Source organism: Nicotiana sylvestris, chromosome 8 (genome assembly GCF_000393655.2).
Source record: "Nicotiana sylvestris chromosome 8, ASM39365v2, whole genome shotgun sequence".
NCBI classification, from domain to species: Eukaryota; Viridiplantae; Streptophyta; class Magnoliopsida; order Solanales; family Solanaceae; genus Nicotiana; species Nicotiana sylvestris.
The window spans coordinates 43,782,848-43,801,488 of record NC_091064.1 but is presented as its reverse complement, the minus strand read 5'-3'; the positions used below and the strand labels follow the sequence as shown (position 1 = coordinate 43,801,488).

Here is an 18,641-nt window from a genome sequence, read left to right as displayed (position 1 = left end):
ATATCCTCTAATATCTGAATAGTGCGCTCGGACTATCCATCCGTCTAAGGATGAAATGTTGTGCTCAACTCAACCTGGGTGCCCAACTCACGTTGTATGGCCCTCCAAAAGTGCGAGGTGAACTGCGTACCTCGATCAGAAATGATAGACACGGGCACACCGTGAAAACAAATGATCTCCAGGATGTAAATCTCAGCCAACTGCTCTGAAGAATAGGTAACTGCCACCAGAATGAAATGGGCTGACTTGATCAGCCTGTCCACAATGACCCAAACTTCATCGAACTTCCTCTGAGTCCATGGGAGTCCAACAATGAAATCCACAGTGATACATTCTCACTTCCATTCAGGAGTCTCTAACTTCTGAAGCAATCCACTAGGTCTTTAATGCTCATACTTTACCTGCTAACAATTTAGACACCGAGTTATATATGCAACTGTATACTTCTTCATCCTCCTCCACCAATAATGTTGTCGCAAGTCATGATACATTTTGACGACACCCAGCTGAATAGAATACCGGGAACTATGAGCCTCCTCAAGAATCAACATACGAAGTCCATCCATATTAGGCATACAAACACGACCTTACATCTTCACAACTCCATCATCTCCAACAGTAACCTTCTTGGCACGACTGTGCCGTACTGTGTCCCTAAGGATGAGCAAATGAGGGTCATCATAATGTCGCTCCATGATGCGCTCAAACAATAAAGACTGAGCAACTGTACAAGCAAAAGCACGACTGGGCTAAAAAACGTCCAACCTTACGAACTGATTGGCCAAGGCCTGAATATCTAATGCAAGCGGTCTCTTACCAACTGGAATGAATGCAAGGCTGCCCATACTCACTGACTTTCTACTCAAGGCATAAACCACCACATTGGCCTTCCCGGGATGATACAAGATGGTAATATCAAAGTCTTTCAATAGCTCCAACCACCTCATTTGCCTCAAATTGAGCTCCTTCTGTTTGAACAAATACTGCAAGTGTCTAAAGATCTTCTCACACGAGACACCGTAGAGATAGTGCTTCCAAATCTTCAGCGGATGAACAATGGCTGCCAACTCTATCTCATGAACAGGGTAATTCTTTTTGTGAACCTTCAGCTGCCGCAAAGCATATGCAATTACCTTTCTGTCCTGCATCAATACCGCACCAAGTCTAATACGAGATGCATTACAATATACTGTGTAAGATCCTGAACCTGTGGGCAACACCAATACCGACGCCGTAGTCAAAGCAATCTTGAGCATCTGAAAGCTCGCCTCACACTCGTCTGACCATCTGAACAGGGCACCCTTCTAGGTCAACCTAGTCAATAGGGATGCTATAGATGAGAACCCCTCCACAAACCGACGGTAATAACCCGCTAATCCCAAGAAACTTCGAATCTCCATAGTTGAAGTGGGTCTAGGCCAGTTCTGAATTGCCTCAATCTTCTTAGGATCCACCTGAATGCCCTCTGCTAATACAACGTGCCCCAAGAAGGCGATTAAGCTTAACAAAACCTCACATTTTGAAAACTTAGCATATAACTGGTTGTCTCTTAGAGTCTGAAGTACTATCCGAAGATGCTTCTCTCGACTGTGGAGTAGATCAAGATATCATCAATAAACGCAATCACAAAGGAATTCAAATAAGGCTTGAACACCCAGTTCATCAAATCTATAAATGCCGTTGGAGCATTTTTCAACCCAAATGACATCACTAGAAACTCATAATGCCCATACCAATTCTGAAAAGCTATCTTAGGGATATCAAATGCCCTAATCCTCAACTGATGGTAACCAGACCTCAAATCGATCATTGAAAACACCTTGTCACCCTAAAGGTGACAAATAAGTCTTCAATCCTTGGCAATAGATACTTGTTCTTGCTGGTGACTTTGTTCAACTACCAATAATCCATGCACATCCTCATCGATCCAACTTTCTTCTTCACAAACAACACAGGCGCATTCCAAGCGAGACACTAGGTCTAATAAAGCCCTTATCAACCAAATCTTGAGACTTCTCCTTCAATTCTTTCAACTTTGGCGGCGTCATCCGGTATGGCGAAAGAGAAATGGGTTGAGTGCCCGAAACTAAGTCAATATCCCTATTAGGTGGCATCCTTGACAAGTCTACAAGAAATACCTCTGGAAACTCACGAACAACTGGTATCGAATCCATGGAAAGGAATCTCCACACTAGAGTCGCGAACATAAGGCAAATAATCTAGACACCCCTTCTCAACCATATCCCGAGCCTTCAAACCCTACTGGTAGAATGGCCAAGAGTCTTTGTCCACTCTAATCGATGCAACCCCAAAAGGCTAAGGTCACCATCTTGGTGTAACAATCCAATATAGCATGATAAGGTGACAACCAATCCATACCCAAGATAACATCAAAATCTACCATATCGAGAAATAGAATATCTACACGAGTCTCAAGACTCCCAATGGTTACCACACATGAACGATAAACACGATCTACAATAATAGAATCTCCCACAGGTGTAGACACATAGATAGGAGCACTCAAAGAATCATGAGGTACAACTAAATATGAAGCAAAATAGGATCGCACGTAGGAATAAGTAGAACCCTAGATCAAATAGAACTGAAGCATTTCTACTACCAACTGAAACAGTACATGTGATAACAACATCAGATGACTCAGCCTCAAGCCTGGCTGGAAAATCATAACATCGGGGCTGGGCCCCACCACTCTGACCTACATCTCTAGGACGAGCCTAGCTGGATAGCCTCCACCTCTAGCGGCCTGACCTCCAACTTTAATAGCCTGATCTCCACCTCCAACTGTCTGATTCCTACCTCTAGCTAGCTGAGTGGGCGGTGAATACCCTGGTGCCAGGATCATGGCACGAGAACCTTGATGTTGTGAACTGCTCGATGCTCGAGGGTAAATTCTAGCAATGTGCCTTGGATCACCAAAAGTATAACAAGACCTCAGTTGTTGTGACTACTGACCTTGAAACTGGCCATGTCGTTGTCACACCTCCTTTTTCCGCCCCCGCGAGGGCAAAGGGAGTTTTTTCCAATTAAAGGACAATCGAAACGGGATTTGTTTATTTATTTCAGAGTCGCCACTTGGGAGATTTAGGGTGTCCCAAGTCACCAATTTTAATCCCGAATCGAGGAAAAGAATGACTCCATATTACAGTCTGCGTACCAGAAATCCGGATAAGGAATTCTGTTAACCCGGGAGAAGGTGTTAGGCATTCCCGAGTTCCGTGGTTCTAGCACGGTCGCTCAACTGTTATATTCGGCTTGATTATCTGATTTTATACAAATATGAACTTATGTGCAAATTTTAACTTTTTACCGCTTTCATAATTATTATTATTATTATTTTTACAAGAAATTGCAACATTGTGAAAATGTATCTCGAACCGCGTCACAATCAATGTACCTGTGGTCGTCGACACACTTTGACTCCGTTGATATTTGGATTTGGGTCACATCAATGCGTACCAGAAATCCGGATAAGGAATTCTGTTAACCCGGGAGAAGGTGTTAGGCATTCCCGAATTCCGTGGTTCTAGCACGGTCGCTCAACTGTTATATTCGGCTTGATTATCTGATTTTATACAAATATGAACTTATGTGCAAATTTTAACTTTTTACCGCTTTCATAATTGTTATTATTATTTTCTACAAGGAATTGCAACGTTGTGAAAATATATCCCGAACCGCGTTACAATCAATGTACCCGTGGTCGTCGACACATTTTGACTCTATTGAGATTTGGATTTGGGTCACATCAATGTGCACCCGTGTTTAAGAAGGTTAAATTATTAAAGGTGCGCCTAAAGCAACTAGCGTATTGTTATTTTGGGAAGGCCGTAAAATTCGCTAAACGGCCTGTCCCGAATTCTAAGTATTTTAATATATACATTTAGAGGGCCCCGCAGCTTGTGCATTTTTGTTTGTCGAGGCTCGTCTCATTTTTATTTAAAAGGATAAACCTACAGTGACTATATTTTCCTATTAAGTTCGTCTCTAAAATAAAAGAAAATCTCTTAATTAATTACATGCTAAAAACGTAACTTATTAATTATTAGTTTACGGCTAATGCGAATGGAAAATTGCGATCGAGTTTGTACAAAGAAAAACTGCTTTCATTCTATATTCTATTATTCAATAATACTAAAACATGAGATTGACACACCATAATATCAAAACAGATTAACTATTCTTTGATTAATTTAAACTAACATTATTAGATGAAGAAGTTATACATATGCAACATCATTACTCATTAATCAATCAACTACATTTTTATACAAAGAAAGGAAAATTATATTCAAACACAAATCTGAACAGGAGAAGTTCAACAGGAACAAAGCCTGATTAATATTTCATTTCGCTTCAAGCCGAGAGTGTACAAATGTGTACCTGGAAATGGCAGTACAAGAACAAAAAGAAGGAGAGTCAGCAGCAATAATACCACAGCAACAGCAGATTCAGCAACACCGCAAAACCAGTAACGACCAGTAGAATAACCCAGTAACGGATTGAAAAATCAGCAATACCAAAGTGCAATCGCAGTCAAAGCAGAAGAGAGACAGATACAAGATGCAGTAGTTTACTGATTTTGAATAACACTCAGGGAAAGGCAAACGGAAATTATTCAAGTGAAAGTTCAAATTGTCTTTCTCTTTTCAAAACTCTACCACACTTCTTCAGATTTTCAGAATGTATTACTCTCAAGAATATTCTCCCCAAAAATCTCTCTAGAAAATAATCCTCTCTAATAATCTCTTCTAATTCAAGTCCTCTTTTTTTTCTCTCCAAAAATCTTCTCTAAAATGTGTCAAATGACCCTATATATATAGCAAGACAAGTCTTCAATTCCCAACCCCGAATTATTCCCCCAAGGCATGCTTTCTCCCCACTATTAAATGTCTTCTTTATTTTAAACCTTGTCCCCCATGCATATATTAAATAAATACCACATTCTCATCCCATTATAATTTGTCTCCCATGCCTACATTAAATAAGTACAATATTCCCTCCCATTATAATTTGTCTTGTCCCCCATTATATTAAACAAGTACATCAAAAACCCCACCCCATTATATTTTGTCCCCCATGCTTAACATAAAGAATTAAAATAATGTTCAATTACCAAACTACCCCTCCGACCTTATTGCAATTACCATTCTACCCCTGAATGCAATGTAATTTACCAAACTACTCCATCAGCTCTAAACAATTAATTAATCATAACTTAACCAAAAGATAGCTAAGATGACCAATTTCTCAACAATCTTCAACAACAAATCATATGAACACGATGAACAACACAACTCCAAATTAATGGAAATAAATCAACCATATCGGGAACCAATCCTGGTTAATTTAGACCATCAATGGATGAACAAAGAGACAACAATACAAACAACAATATGCATGATTCAAATTAAATCAACAAATCACAAACAAACATAAACTCACATTAAATCACTGGATTTAAACATGAACTTCAAACAAAGATGAACATGAACTAAATCTATTTTTAAAACAACAAACATGACGGATTAAATGATTCAAACAACATTAATAATTTCTGAAAAATACATAACAACATGAAACAAATTGAAGAAATAATCAATTAAATTTCAATTTGAATCTAACAAACATTAAACTAACAAATATTTACCTAAACAATAATACAAACATGAAATAAACATGAAAAATAACTAATTAACTTCCATTTGAAATCTGAAAATTAATTTAACAAAACATATGAACATGAACAAAACCAAAAATCAAATATCTACCGATTTTAGATTCGAGAAATATCAAAACGAAATACGGATAAAAATAAAACTCAAAACCAACTAACCGGAGATGAACAACGATGAATTCGATTGTATGGACTGTTTCGACAAACCTCAAATGGGAATAAATCTGTCTGGACTCAACAACGAACTCAACGACGAACAAACGACGGAGACGATCCGAAGCAAACGAAGAAGATGAAGAAGGCGTTGGACGTAGCAACTGTTTGGACGCCATGGACGTGAAAGAGCAGAAGCAGCACCTGTCGATACAACCGCGGCCACATGGTCATCCATGGACGTCGAGCTCGAACTTGAGCTTGACGCAGAATGAAGAAGACGAAGTAGAAGCAACTGACGATGATGCTGCCATGGCCAGCAGCAGAAACGTGAACAGTAGCAGCCCGTCGAGGGTGGTGACAGCGTTAGTAGCTACGTGAGCTTGGCTGTGACGAAGCAGCGGCGATGGGGTTTCGGTTTAGGCGTGAAGGAGATTGGTGTCGACTGGATTGTGGTCGTTTGGTCGACTGGTTCTGTCGACTGGCTCTGTCCATCGACTGAAAACGCAGCAACGTCGGGGAAGCTGGTCGGAGGTGGTGTTTGGACGGGAAGCTGGGCAGCTGGGTCGTGGGGGTGATGAGGGTGGTCTGGGTGGACGAAGAAGAAGCCATGCGCAGCCATGGGAGGTGGGGTTTGAGGGCAGCCATGGCTGTGTAAAATGGAGATGGAGAAGAAGGAGTAAAGGTTGGGGGGGCGGACCATTTTTGTGTTTTTTAGGGTTTTTCTCTTGTTTTTTTCTTTTTTTTGTTTTGTGTTAGGACAAAAATCAAGAGTGGGTGTTGGGTTAATGGGTTAATGGGGAGGACCGGGTCAACCCGGTCTGAAGTGGACTGGGTCGTGGGGAAGATTGGACAATTGTTTGGGCCTGAGGTTGAAATTTGAAGAAGTGGCCCAATCCGAGTTTTCTTTGTATTTTTGTTATCTTTTCTTCCTTTATCTTTCTAAAACTAAATTATAAGAATACTTAAATTATTATTAAGAACTAAATTAAGTTATAAAAGCGCAAATTAACTCCCAATAACAATTAACGTACAATTAAGTAATAATTAAGCATAAAATTGTATATTTGGACATTAAATGCTAAAAATGCAAAAGATGCCTATTTTTGTAATTTTTAATTTTTGTTTAACTACTAACAATTATAGAATTAAATCATACATGCAAAATGTGACATATTTTTATATTTTTTTATTAATTTAACAAATAAACACGCACAGACAAATACAAATAATTATCCAAAAATGTCACAAAAATACTCAAAATTGCATACCAAGGAAAATCATTTTATTTTGAATTTTTGGGAGTAATTCTCATATAGGGTAAAAATAACGTGCTTACAGTCGTCCTGAGTAACCACCCTGAACACTCATGAGCAGAGGTGCACTAATAGGAGCTGGTGGTGCACTGTAGGCTAGCTTGTCGGAATAAGGCATGTGAGTGCCACGACCACCTGAAGTACCGTGGGATGCCTGGAGTGTTGAATGAATCAGCTTGGGAGGATGGCCTCTACCAAAAGTACCCCTACCTCCAGATGAGGCACCACTGAATCCACCAGAATGACGAGGCCTCTTATCAGACCCCTGACCTTCCCCCGTGCAAGAACCATCTTGACTCGTGGTGACATTGGGAGCCGTGTGAAAAGAAATCTCACTTCTGGTCTCCTTGGCCATCTGCAACTTGATAGGCTGAGCAAGTCCCTCAATAAACCTCCTAACCCTCTCTCTCTCTCTCTCGGTAGGAAGTAGAAGAACAGCATGACAGGTCAGATCCACAAAACGGGTCTCATACTGAGTGACAGACATACTGCCTTACTGAAGACGCTCAAACTTCCTGCAATTATCCTCTCTCAGTGTGACAGGAAGGAACTTCTCAAGAAATATCTAAGAGGACTGGTCACAAGTAAGAGCAGGCGAACCAGCTGATCCGGTTGATACAAAGTCCTTCCACCATCTCTTGGCGGAACCCATCATCTGGAACACAACAAAATCGACCTTATTGGTCTCCACTATCCCTATGTTTCGTAGCACCTCATGGCAGCGGTCAAGATAATCTTGTGGGTCCTCAGAAGGTTCATCACTGAAGTGAACTAGAAAGAGCTTGATGGTCTTATCCAATCTCAATAACCCTCAAAAAACATTGCTGGTCCATCACCGGCCTGTGTCGCAATAAACGGCTGAACTACTCTAACTGGCTGAGCTACTGGTGTTTGGTACTAAGGAGCCATCTGCTCTGGAGTGTGAGTAGCGGGAGTTTGTACTCCTCCCCTAGCCTGAGAGACGGCTGGTTCCATAGGAAATGTATCGGCTTGGGCCATACTCTCTATAAGGCTCAATAAACAGACTAGAGCGTCTTGAATCACTGGGGTGGTGATGAACCGCTCTGAGACCTGAGTTGGTCCAACATGCATAGTCTAGGCTGGAACCTCCTCATCAAACTCTACCTGAGGCTCCACTACTGTTGTTGCTGCTCGAGCTCTGGGATGAGCTCTGCCTCTACCTTGGCCTTTGACACAACCTCGGGCTCGATCTCTGCCCCTATTAGGAGCTGCCATTGGGGGGATCTGGTTGCTGCCCAGTTGAAGATCAGTACGTGTTCTCGCCATCTGCGAGAGAATAAGAGTAGACGAGTTCAATTAGCAATGAGAGAACAAAATCGCACGACATAGAAGAATAGAAGTGAAATTTGTTCCTAACTTCATAGCCTCTGAAAGATAAGTACAGACATCTCCGTACCGATCCTCCAGACTTTACTAAGCCTGATCGTGAATTGTGAGACCTAGGCAACTGATAGTAGATGATAATCATGCAATTTAGCTAATATTTACACTCTAATTTGGCCGCACTTTATCAATGTTTGAATGTAAAAGATAACAAAATGATCTAATTAAGAGTTTTATGCTTTGCAGGAGCCATTCCGAGCTAGGAGGAAACTAAAAGAGTGTTTTGGAGTCAATAAGGAGCACGGAAGGACAATCAGAGGATAACTTGATCGAAAAGGAGAATAAATAGCAAGGACCAAATCCGCGCTTAGGTCCGCGGCCGCAGACAGAAGTTGTCCCAAATCCACGATCCATCCACGGCCATGGACGGGGTGTTTCGGAGCCAAATAATGCAAGGTCAATTGTGAAATTTCTAGGACAACTTTACTTGACCTATAAGAAGTTCAGCTCGCCCAAAAAGAGGATATCGAGGTTTTTGAAGTGATTTTGAAGGCAAGAATAGGCAAGAAGTAAGGCGGAAGATTCGGCATAGAGTTTTTACCTTTCTTCCTCTTGTTTTTATCATTGATGATGAATTGTATCATTATGATTGTGAAAACGATTATGCGTAGCTAAACTCCTAATCTAGGGTTTTGATGGAACCTCTTGGAGGATGAATTTCTCGTTATGTTAATATAGATTTTGACATAATATTTTCTCTGTTTGTTAAACTCTGTTGTGATTGCTGTTGATTGAAGGGCCCTTAATCGGCTGTGCCTATTTAGTATGCATTACTCGGGAGAGAGTGCATATTTAGGTAGTTGTTGAACAACACCACTCCTAACGTATATGAGGGATCAATACAAAGGGTTTAAAGGTGGGATTAGGGATAACAAAACCTTGGGTGCGATCTAAGTGAGCTGTAACTAAGGCCAGCTAGCGTAATTTGGGAAAATATGTCTAGTATATTGTTGTTATTACTCGAGAGAGAGTTATGACAATCATAGTGATCATGATCGATAGAGAAGACTTAGGAAAATTTATAGCAAACATAGCAGAAAGGATTCCGACAAGAGGGGAAATCAGAACCTTAGACCATTCTCATTCTTGCTTATAAACCATTTATAGCTAGTTCTTAAGTACTGCAATTTTATCACATAATATTTAGTTAATAAACACCCAATTTGTTACTCAAATATCTCTAAGGATTGAATACGTGAATTTTTGTGAGTCCAATAGTTATGATTGATAGGTTAATTCCCTGTGGGATTCGACCCGGACTTGTTAACCGAAATATATTTGTAGCGATCGCTTTATCCTTTTTATAAGACATAGTTGGGCGTGATCAAATTTTGGCGCCACGGCGGGGAGTTGACGGTGTTATTGATCGCAGTTAAAAAGAAGTGCAAAAATTCTTAGTGTAGTCAAATTCTTTCAATTTAAACTGACCATTGAAATTCTAACATTTGTAGTCGTAGTTGTTATAGGTGCATGCCTAGAAACCCCTCAAGAACTGGTAAATCGCTCAAAGCATTATCAGATCCTGAGAAAGTTTTCAAGGCATTGAATCATGCAAACAAGAAAGGCAAACAACAACAGAACTCAACCAAAAACATTGAACCAGACATGGAAGATGATAATCTAAACAACAGAAACAATGTGAATGACCCAAACGATCAGGGTGTGGCACCTCTTGTGCCAAAAGCAGCACTATATGATTGGGCACAAAGCACCGCTGACAACTTAGCAACTGCCATTGTAGTCCCTCAGATGCAAGAAGATTCATTGCAAATCACAAATAACATGCTACATTTGTTGCAAAACAAGAGACTGTTCTCTGGATCATATGTTGAAGATCCTCAGCAGCATCTAAAGAATTTCTTGTCAATCTGTGCCATGCAGAGGCAGCACAACATGACACCGGAAGCAATACATTTGTTGTTGTTTCCATTCTCGGTGATAGGAGCAGATCAGACTATGCTTAGTTCACTCCCCATCAACTCCATCACTACTTGGGAGGAATATTTGAGCAAATTTCATGCACCCAACAAGAGTGCTCAGCAAATTGATGAGATATTGAGCTTCAGACAGAAACCAACTGAGATGCTACATGAAACATGGGAGAGATTAAAGGGTCCACTGGTTACGTGTCCACATCATGGTATTCCGGAGCATATGTGGGGGCAGAGATTTTACATGGGTTTGGCAGATAGTTTGTAAGCCGATGTTGATGCTTCAGCAGGTGGAGTATTTTTTAGCAAAAAATTCAGAGAGAGCAAGATCCTAGTTGACAAGATGGCACAAAACTCAGGATGGACAACAAGAAACGCTCCAATCACTCCTATGGTTCACACAATGGCTCTAGACCCAGCTAACTTCATAGCTGAAAATATGGCCACTCTACTGACACAAATGAGCATCCTCACCAAAAAAGTTGAAGGATTAGTCTATAAACAACAGGTACACATAGTTGATGCAACTAATGGGGGTCTATGTACATCATGCATTAATCAACCATATATCTGCTCGTGGAGTGCTGAAGGTGATAATCAACAATATCAGGAGAACATGAATTATGTGGCCAACTATGGGTGACCGAGATGAGGTGGTCAGAATTGGAGTCAGCAGAATCAACAATATAGACCAGCTAGCAGCAGTACAATAACAACAATAACCATGGGGCTATGCAACCGTAGGGGCAAATGGTGCCTTACCAAAGGCAACACGGGTACAACCAACTAAATTAGCAGTAGGCTTATCAACAACCTCCACAACAACAAATTGTGAGACAGGAAGATGGGTTTGCTAAACTTGAGGGAATGAGGCAACAAGTGATTGGGTCCACTGGAAAACTAGCTGACAGAGTAGATTCACATGAGTCAGCGATAAAGAATATTGAGATCCAATTAGGACAGATTTCCATGGCCCTAAATAATCATCCTCATGGGACGTTACCTGAAAACACCCAAATCAATCTAAAAGAGCAGGTCCCGAAGCAACTGATGGTAGTGAGTCTCTAAAATGGTAGAGACTTAGATCTAGAGCAAGAAATTGCTCGCGAAAGTAGACCGAGTGAGACACTGGTGCCAGTACTTATAAGGAGGAGCTGGTGGCTATTCTAGCCCGGCAGGTTCGTCAATTAAGGTTGAAGAGTTATCCTTCGGTTCGAGTGTAGTGGAGAGGTCGACCAATCAAGGCAGCTACTTGGGAGTCCAAGTCAGACCTGTGCAGTAGATATTCACAACTTTTCACCAGTCTAGGTACTTTTCTATGTCCGTTCGAGGAAGAACGATTGTTTTAGAGGTGGAGATTGTGATGACCCGATAGGTCATCTTACGTCTTAGAACCTAATTCTATGCTTTGAAGCCTTAAATACCTCATCTTAGCCCTCCTCGAATTGCATGCGTAGTCAGAGTGTTTTTCTGGAAAGCTTTTATGCTAAAAACGTTTTCCTTAAAAATCATTTGAGTAGACTTCGGTCAATGTTTTGAGCAAACGGACCCGAATTCGTGTTTTGATGATACAGGTGGGTCCATATTGTGATTTGGGACTTGGGCGTATGCCCGGAATCGAATTCGGAAGTCTCTAGCCCGAGTTATTGGACTTTGTTGAAATTTGAAAGTTTAAAAGCTTAAGGACTTTGAAAGTTTGACTAATGTTTGAATTTATTGATATTGGGTTCGTATTTTAGTTCCAGAACCCGGTACAAGTCCAATACAATGTTTATGACTGTTTGTCTAATTTGGTGAGAAACGAAATTAGTTTGACATGATTCAGATGTCCAGTTGTGAAATTAGAAGTTCATGAGTTTTCTTGAAAATTTCCTTTAATTTGATGCTCAATTCGTAGTTCTATGTGTTATTTTGGCGATTTGATCACGTGAGCAAGTTCGTATGATATTTTTAGACTTGTGTGCATATTTTGTTTAGAGCCCCGAGGTCTCTGGTGAGTTTCGGATAGGCTACAGAGTGAAATTTGGACTTAGGAATGTGCTAGTGTGTTCCAGATCTGTTGCAGGCCTCAGACCTCACAATTGCAAGGTCAGGCTTCGCATTTGTGACCTCTGATAGGTTCGTATTTCCAAGCAACGCATCGCATTTGCGAAGCGCAGATGGGACACCACATGTTTGCATTCGCAAAGTGGGACAGGGGGTACATTGATCGCAATTGCGATCAAACGGTCGCTTTTGCGGAAGGTCAATATTTGCTTTTGCAAACAAATTATCGCAAATGCGATGACAACAGAAATGGAAGGACTTCGCATTTATGATAGTTTCTTCGCATTTGCGAGGTTTCCATTTTTAAACCCCATGTCGCAAATTCAATATCTGCAACTGATCAAATAGCTAAGAAACGGGATTTTTGCTATATTTCCTAAGATTTCAACCAAATATATTGTGTTTTCATGGTGTAAATTGGGGGTTTGGGTAGAAATAGAAATTTGTGTATAATGGGGATTTAGACCTCAAATTGAGGTGAGATTCCAAAATAAATTACATAAACGGGCTCGGAGGTGAATGGTTAATCGAGTTTTGGTTCGAATTTCAGGTTTGGACCAAACGGGCGCGGGAGTTGAATTTTGTTGATTTTTTTAATAATGACCTAAATTGAATCCTTTGCAATCGTAGGTAGTTTCTAAGGCTTAATTTGAATCGTTTGGTTGGTAATTTGGTAGATTCTATTGGTTCGGAGGCTTGTTTGAAAGACAAAGTCGTGGTTGAGCTTTGAATTGATCCTTTGGAGCGAGATAAGTGTCGTGGTTAACCTTGACTTGAGGGATTAGTACTTGTTTGTCTATTTGCTACATGTTTAGATGTTAGGTAAAATGTATATGTGAGGTGACGAGTACTTATGTGTTGTTGTTGGGTTAAAGTATGCAGGTGGGACTTGTTCCTTGCAATAATTGCTTACTTTGATCATGTTATCCATACTTAGACTAGTTATTTGTTAAATTGATCGTTCTTATCGTGTTTATGGGTTTTTGTGATAATTGAGTATTGATTCAAAAGTTGAGATTGGTATTGTGGAACCATTGTTGTAGTATGGCTTGTTCTTGTTATTCTATCTCCCTGTTGTTACTTGTTCATTGTTATATGGTAAGGGGGAGTGTTAATTCATGAAGAGTGATGTCGCCGTTTGTGAGTGTTAATTAACGAAGGGTGATGTCGTACCATGTTGTGAGTGCTAATGCACGAAGAGTGATGTTGTGTCATGTTGTGAGTGTTAATACACGAAGGGTGATGTCGTGCCATATTATGAGAGTTAATACACGAAGGATGATGTCGTGCCGTTTTTATTGATTTATACTGTGAATGAGAGTATAAGCACGAAGGGTGATGCCATGCAATATCATTGTTTCATTGTGAGGTTGAGAGTAAAAACACGAAGGGTGATGCCGTGCAATTTTCTTCATTATGCTTAATTGTTTTTACTGATTAAAGGCATATTGATTATTCCGGTTATCATTTCTGTTGTATCTCTCATATCTTGTATTCTCTTAGCATGTCCCCCTCTCAATAGTAATTGTTTAGCTTTTAATTGTTGTTATCTTGTACATGTATTGTTATCTGCACAGGTTTATTACGTGGGTGTTATGTCATAGCCTCATCACTACTTTGTCGAGATTAGGCTCGACACTTACGGAGTACATAGGGTCGATTGTACTCATACAACACTCTACACTTCTTGTGCAGACTTTGGTACTGGCCCTAGCTATTCGTGAGGTATATAAGCTTGGATATGTTCATTGGAGACTCGAGGTAGATCTGCTAGCATCCGCAGGCCTTGAAGTCCCCTTCTATTTTCCTTATTTTACTGTTTCTTTTGTTCAAAATAGTTGTATTTCTTTCAGACTCTGTTTGTAGAAAATTTTAAAAACTCATGAGTTGTGACTTCAGATCCATATTGTAGTAGATATTGGGTATTTATGTTATTCCGTACTCAACTTTAATTTATTTTGGCTTAATTGACTTGATTTATTTATAATTAATGAAATTGGACTTAAAGATTCTCTAATGTTGGCTTGCCTAGCGTGTGAAATGTTAGGCTTCATTACGATTCCGAGGGTGAAAATTCTGGGTCGTGATAAAGAACTTCAATGCTTATACCTCGGATGAATTAAAATTTAAAATTTTTTATTAAATACAAAGTAATTATTTTGATGACAAATTACAAATGGGAAAAAACTAAGAATAGTAGGAGAGAAAAAAAAAAGGATAGAGATTATATGAGGTTTTTTATACTTTAAATTAACTTAAAAATAAAATAAACTAGGTAAATGATATTAGCAATGATATTCATATATTTAGGAAATTCAATAATTGGGAACAATAAATTATAAGTTTAAAAGTAATATATATATATATATATTACTGGTGAAAGAAAAATATATATATTTAAACTATATTAAAAGAAGAGTTGTGGGCAAGAATATTAATCTAAGGAACGAGCTAATAGAAAATCATAGTAATCTTATTAAAAAATTAAGAACAAAAGTAATAAGATGAATATATAATTTCAAGTACTAATGTAATAAAAAATATCCTAGCTAAAATATTTAATAATAAATAATACAATGACGATATGCAAGGAACAAAAAGAGGAGAAAAAACTAGTGTACCCATTTAAAATTGAATTAAAAAAAATATTTTCTAATTATAATAAGAGAAGACAATATTATTGCATATCAGACGAAAGTAACAATTATTAAAAATATCGATAGATTTTATAAACAAATAATAAAAGAACTTCTATGCTTATACCTCAGACAATATTATATTAAAATTTTATATTAAATATAAAGTAATTATTTTGATTATGGATAAATTATAAAATGAAAAAAACTAATCGCAGTAAGAGAAAAAAGAGGGATAGAGATTATGTCATAATATTTATACGTTGAATTAACTTAAAAAGGAAAATAAACTAGGTAAATATTTTTAACAATACTATTCATAAATTTAGATAATTTAATAATTGTGAATAATAGAATAGAAGTTTAAAAATAAAAAACTATTACTGGAATAAGCAAGATACATATTATATTAAATGAAAAGTGATGGACAAGATATTACGACAAGGGACGAGCTAATAAAAAAATCATAGAGCAAAGTAATAATACTAAATAGTAGATAATCTAATAAAAGTACCATAGTAGTAAGCTCCGCGCATGTTACGTTAGTGTTACTAATGTGCGCCACCAGTCGGAATGACGAGGAAGAAGTGGCGGGCTGCTCCTCTGTCGGCCTCACCTAAAGCTCAGGAAGATTCATCTAGGCAAATAACACCAGAATCTGGTGTTCCCCAATCATTACGTTGGTTCAATTGATGCATTGGATGCTAGGGATGGGAAGTGCTCTGACGGTAATGAAAACGGCGATTCCGCCGATAGAAGAAGAGGCTCCACACGATCCAGACTTAGGTTTATCAAATGCGTCAAGGAAGCTCACTTTCTCGGCTAACTCTAGTGAGATTAAGTGTACTATGGTGGAAGTGGTCAAAGGGAATCGACAGCAACAATTGGGTATGAAACTTTGTCAAGACTCTAAAATTGATCCGGTCGTGATGGCGCCTGTCCTGATACTAGGCCAGCCGACACAATTCTCGAATTAACCATCATTCAATAAAAGTTATTGTTTAAGTCTTTAATTAATCAAATATCTCATAATGTAAGTCTAAATGAACAGTACGGAATAAATACACAACCCCGACATCGGGATGTCACAAGTCACGAGCATCTATTAAGGTCTGAAAATATACTAAAAACAATCTAAGGGATACAAGAGGGAGAAGAGTAGGGGCTGCGAACGTCGGACAGCTACCTTGCTAACTCCAATGACTGCCACTGAGCAATCAACACCCGCTACTGGGTTCAGAACTACCCGAATCTGCACACAAGGCGCAGGGAGTAATGTGAGTACGCCAACTCAGTAAGTAATAAAAGTAAATGAAAGCTGAGCAGTAAGAAAATACGTAAACCACGTCATAACACTACAACAAATGTAGATCATTTCCAAAGCAGTGCACAAAATCATTTACTTCAAAAATTATGCTCAGTTTCGGTAAAAACCTTTTTAAAAAAAACTTATTTTCAAACGAGTGATAAAATAGTGAGTATAAATGATAGAAACGTAAACATCCCCTCGGGTAAAATATGTACCATAAACCGCGCCTCGGGCATAGTCGCAACAGAACCAACCCCTCGGGCTACCTCACAATCACTCGTAGTCAGCCCCTTGGGCATAACATGAATCAAGAACCACCCCCGGGTAAAACATGGATCAAGAACAGCCCATCGGGCAACAATATGAAACAACAATACCCCTTGGGCTACATCATATCACTCACACTAGGTACCCCGCGCTCACTAGGGTGTACAGACTCCGGGAGGGGCCCCTTACGGCCCAAGCGCAATATCAAGTCATCTCGTGGCATAATCAAACAGGCTCGGCCTCATATCATGCCACCTTGTGGCATAACAAATTAGGCCCTCGGCCTCATAATCATAAATCGGCACCACATTGTTATGACGCTCAGCCCGATCCCATAATATCCTCACAACACAAGCCATCGACCTCACTTAGTCAAAAATCTCTCATGCCACTCGGGCAATAATAAAACATGATGCTCAGCCCAAAATATTATTTAAAATATCAAATCGGAGTAAATATGGCTAAGTTGTGAAAACAGTAGAATACAGCATTATTAAGTAAAATATGAAGCCAAAACAGTGAGAAATAGTAGTAAAAATCCCCTAAGGGTCCAAAATAGTTGGCACGAGGCCCAAATATGGCATTCAGCCCAAAACATGATAATACTTTCCAAGACACAATGATGTCAAACAGTTTTCAATCAAATACGCAGTTTAATAATCATACGGGATGGACTAAGTCACAATCCCCAATGGTGCACGACCCCACGCTCGTCATCTAGCATGTGTGTCACCTCAAAGTAGCACAACGATGTGAAATCCGGGGTTTCATACCCTCAGGACAAACATTTACAATCATTACTTACCTCAATCCGGTCCAAACTCTAGCATGCGATGCCTTTGCCTCTCAACTCAGCCACCGAATGCTCCAAATCTAGCCAAAATCAGATTTATACCATCAAAATATGCTAAGGGAACAAAGCCCACTCGAAAATAACTAATTTATATCAAAAATCCCGAAATTGACCAAACCCGACCCCCGGGCCCACGTCTCGAAATCCGATAAAAATCACATCAATAGAATCCTTATTCCCCCATGAGTCCATTATACCAAGAACATCAAAATCGGACATCAAATGACCCCTCAAATCCCCGATTTAAACTCTCCAATTTCAAGCCCTAATTTCTCAAATTTAGGCTTTAATTTCCACAAATTTCATGTTTACACAAGTAAGAATCAACATAGGATCGATAATTGAGTTCAAAAATATTACCTCCAAGTATTTCGCTTTGATTCCCTCTTTAATCCTTCTTAAAAAACTCCAAAATTGCTTAAAAATGGTGAAAGATAGACCAAATATCGCGAACATGGCTATTCAAACATTCTGCCTAGGCCAAAAATTCCTTCTTCACGAACGCGGTCAAAGCCTCGCGTTCGCGAAGCACAAATAATTCACAGCTCAAATTTCCTCTTACGCGAACGTGAACACTACCCTCGTGAACACGATCCCTTACTCAGCTCAGCCTACGCGTGTTTCTTCAATAGCGAACGCGATGCTTTAGGGCCTGGTGCCCAAGTCTGCTTCACCCTTCTACACGAACGCGAACCATGCCACATGTTCGCGATGCACAATCAGACTCAACCTTCGTGAACACGGGACCAACATTGCAAACGCAAAGGGTAACTTGCCTGCCTCATTCAACATGTCTTCGCGGACGCGAGGGCCCTCTCGCGAACGCGAAGAGCAAAACTCTACAACACTGATCTAAAGAAGTCTGCAACTTTCAAAACAATAATTTGATCCGTTTAACCACCCGAAACTCACCAGAGGCCCTTGAGACCTCAACCAAACATGCCAACACATCCCATATCATCATTCAAACTTGTTCCAATCTTCGGGGCGCACAAAACAACATCAAAACACCAAGATCACATCGGATT

General features: G+C 39.6%; 1 non-coding gene across 1 annotated transcript; it reads right to left on the bottom strand.

Annotated features, from left to right (window-relative positions):
- Positions 1 to 10,603: 10,603 nt before the first annotated feature.
- Positions 10,604 to 10,715, bottom strand: LOC138876613 (small nucleolar RNA R71). The gene has a single exon (XR_011401958.1). It is a non-coding gene; the product is annotated as a small nucleolar RNA R71 (small nucleolar RNA).
- Between the last annotated feature and the right edge of the window lie 7,926 nt (positions 10,716 to 18,641).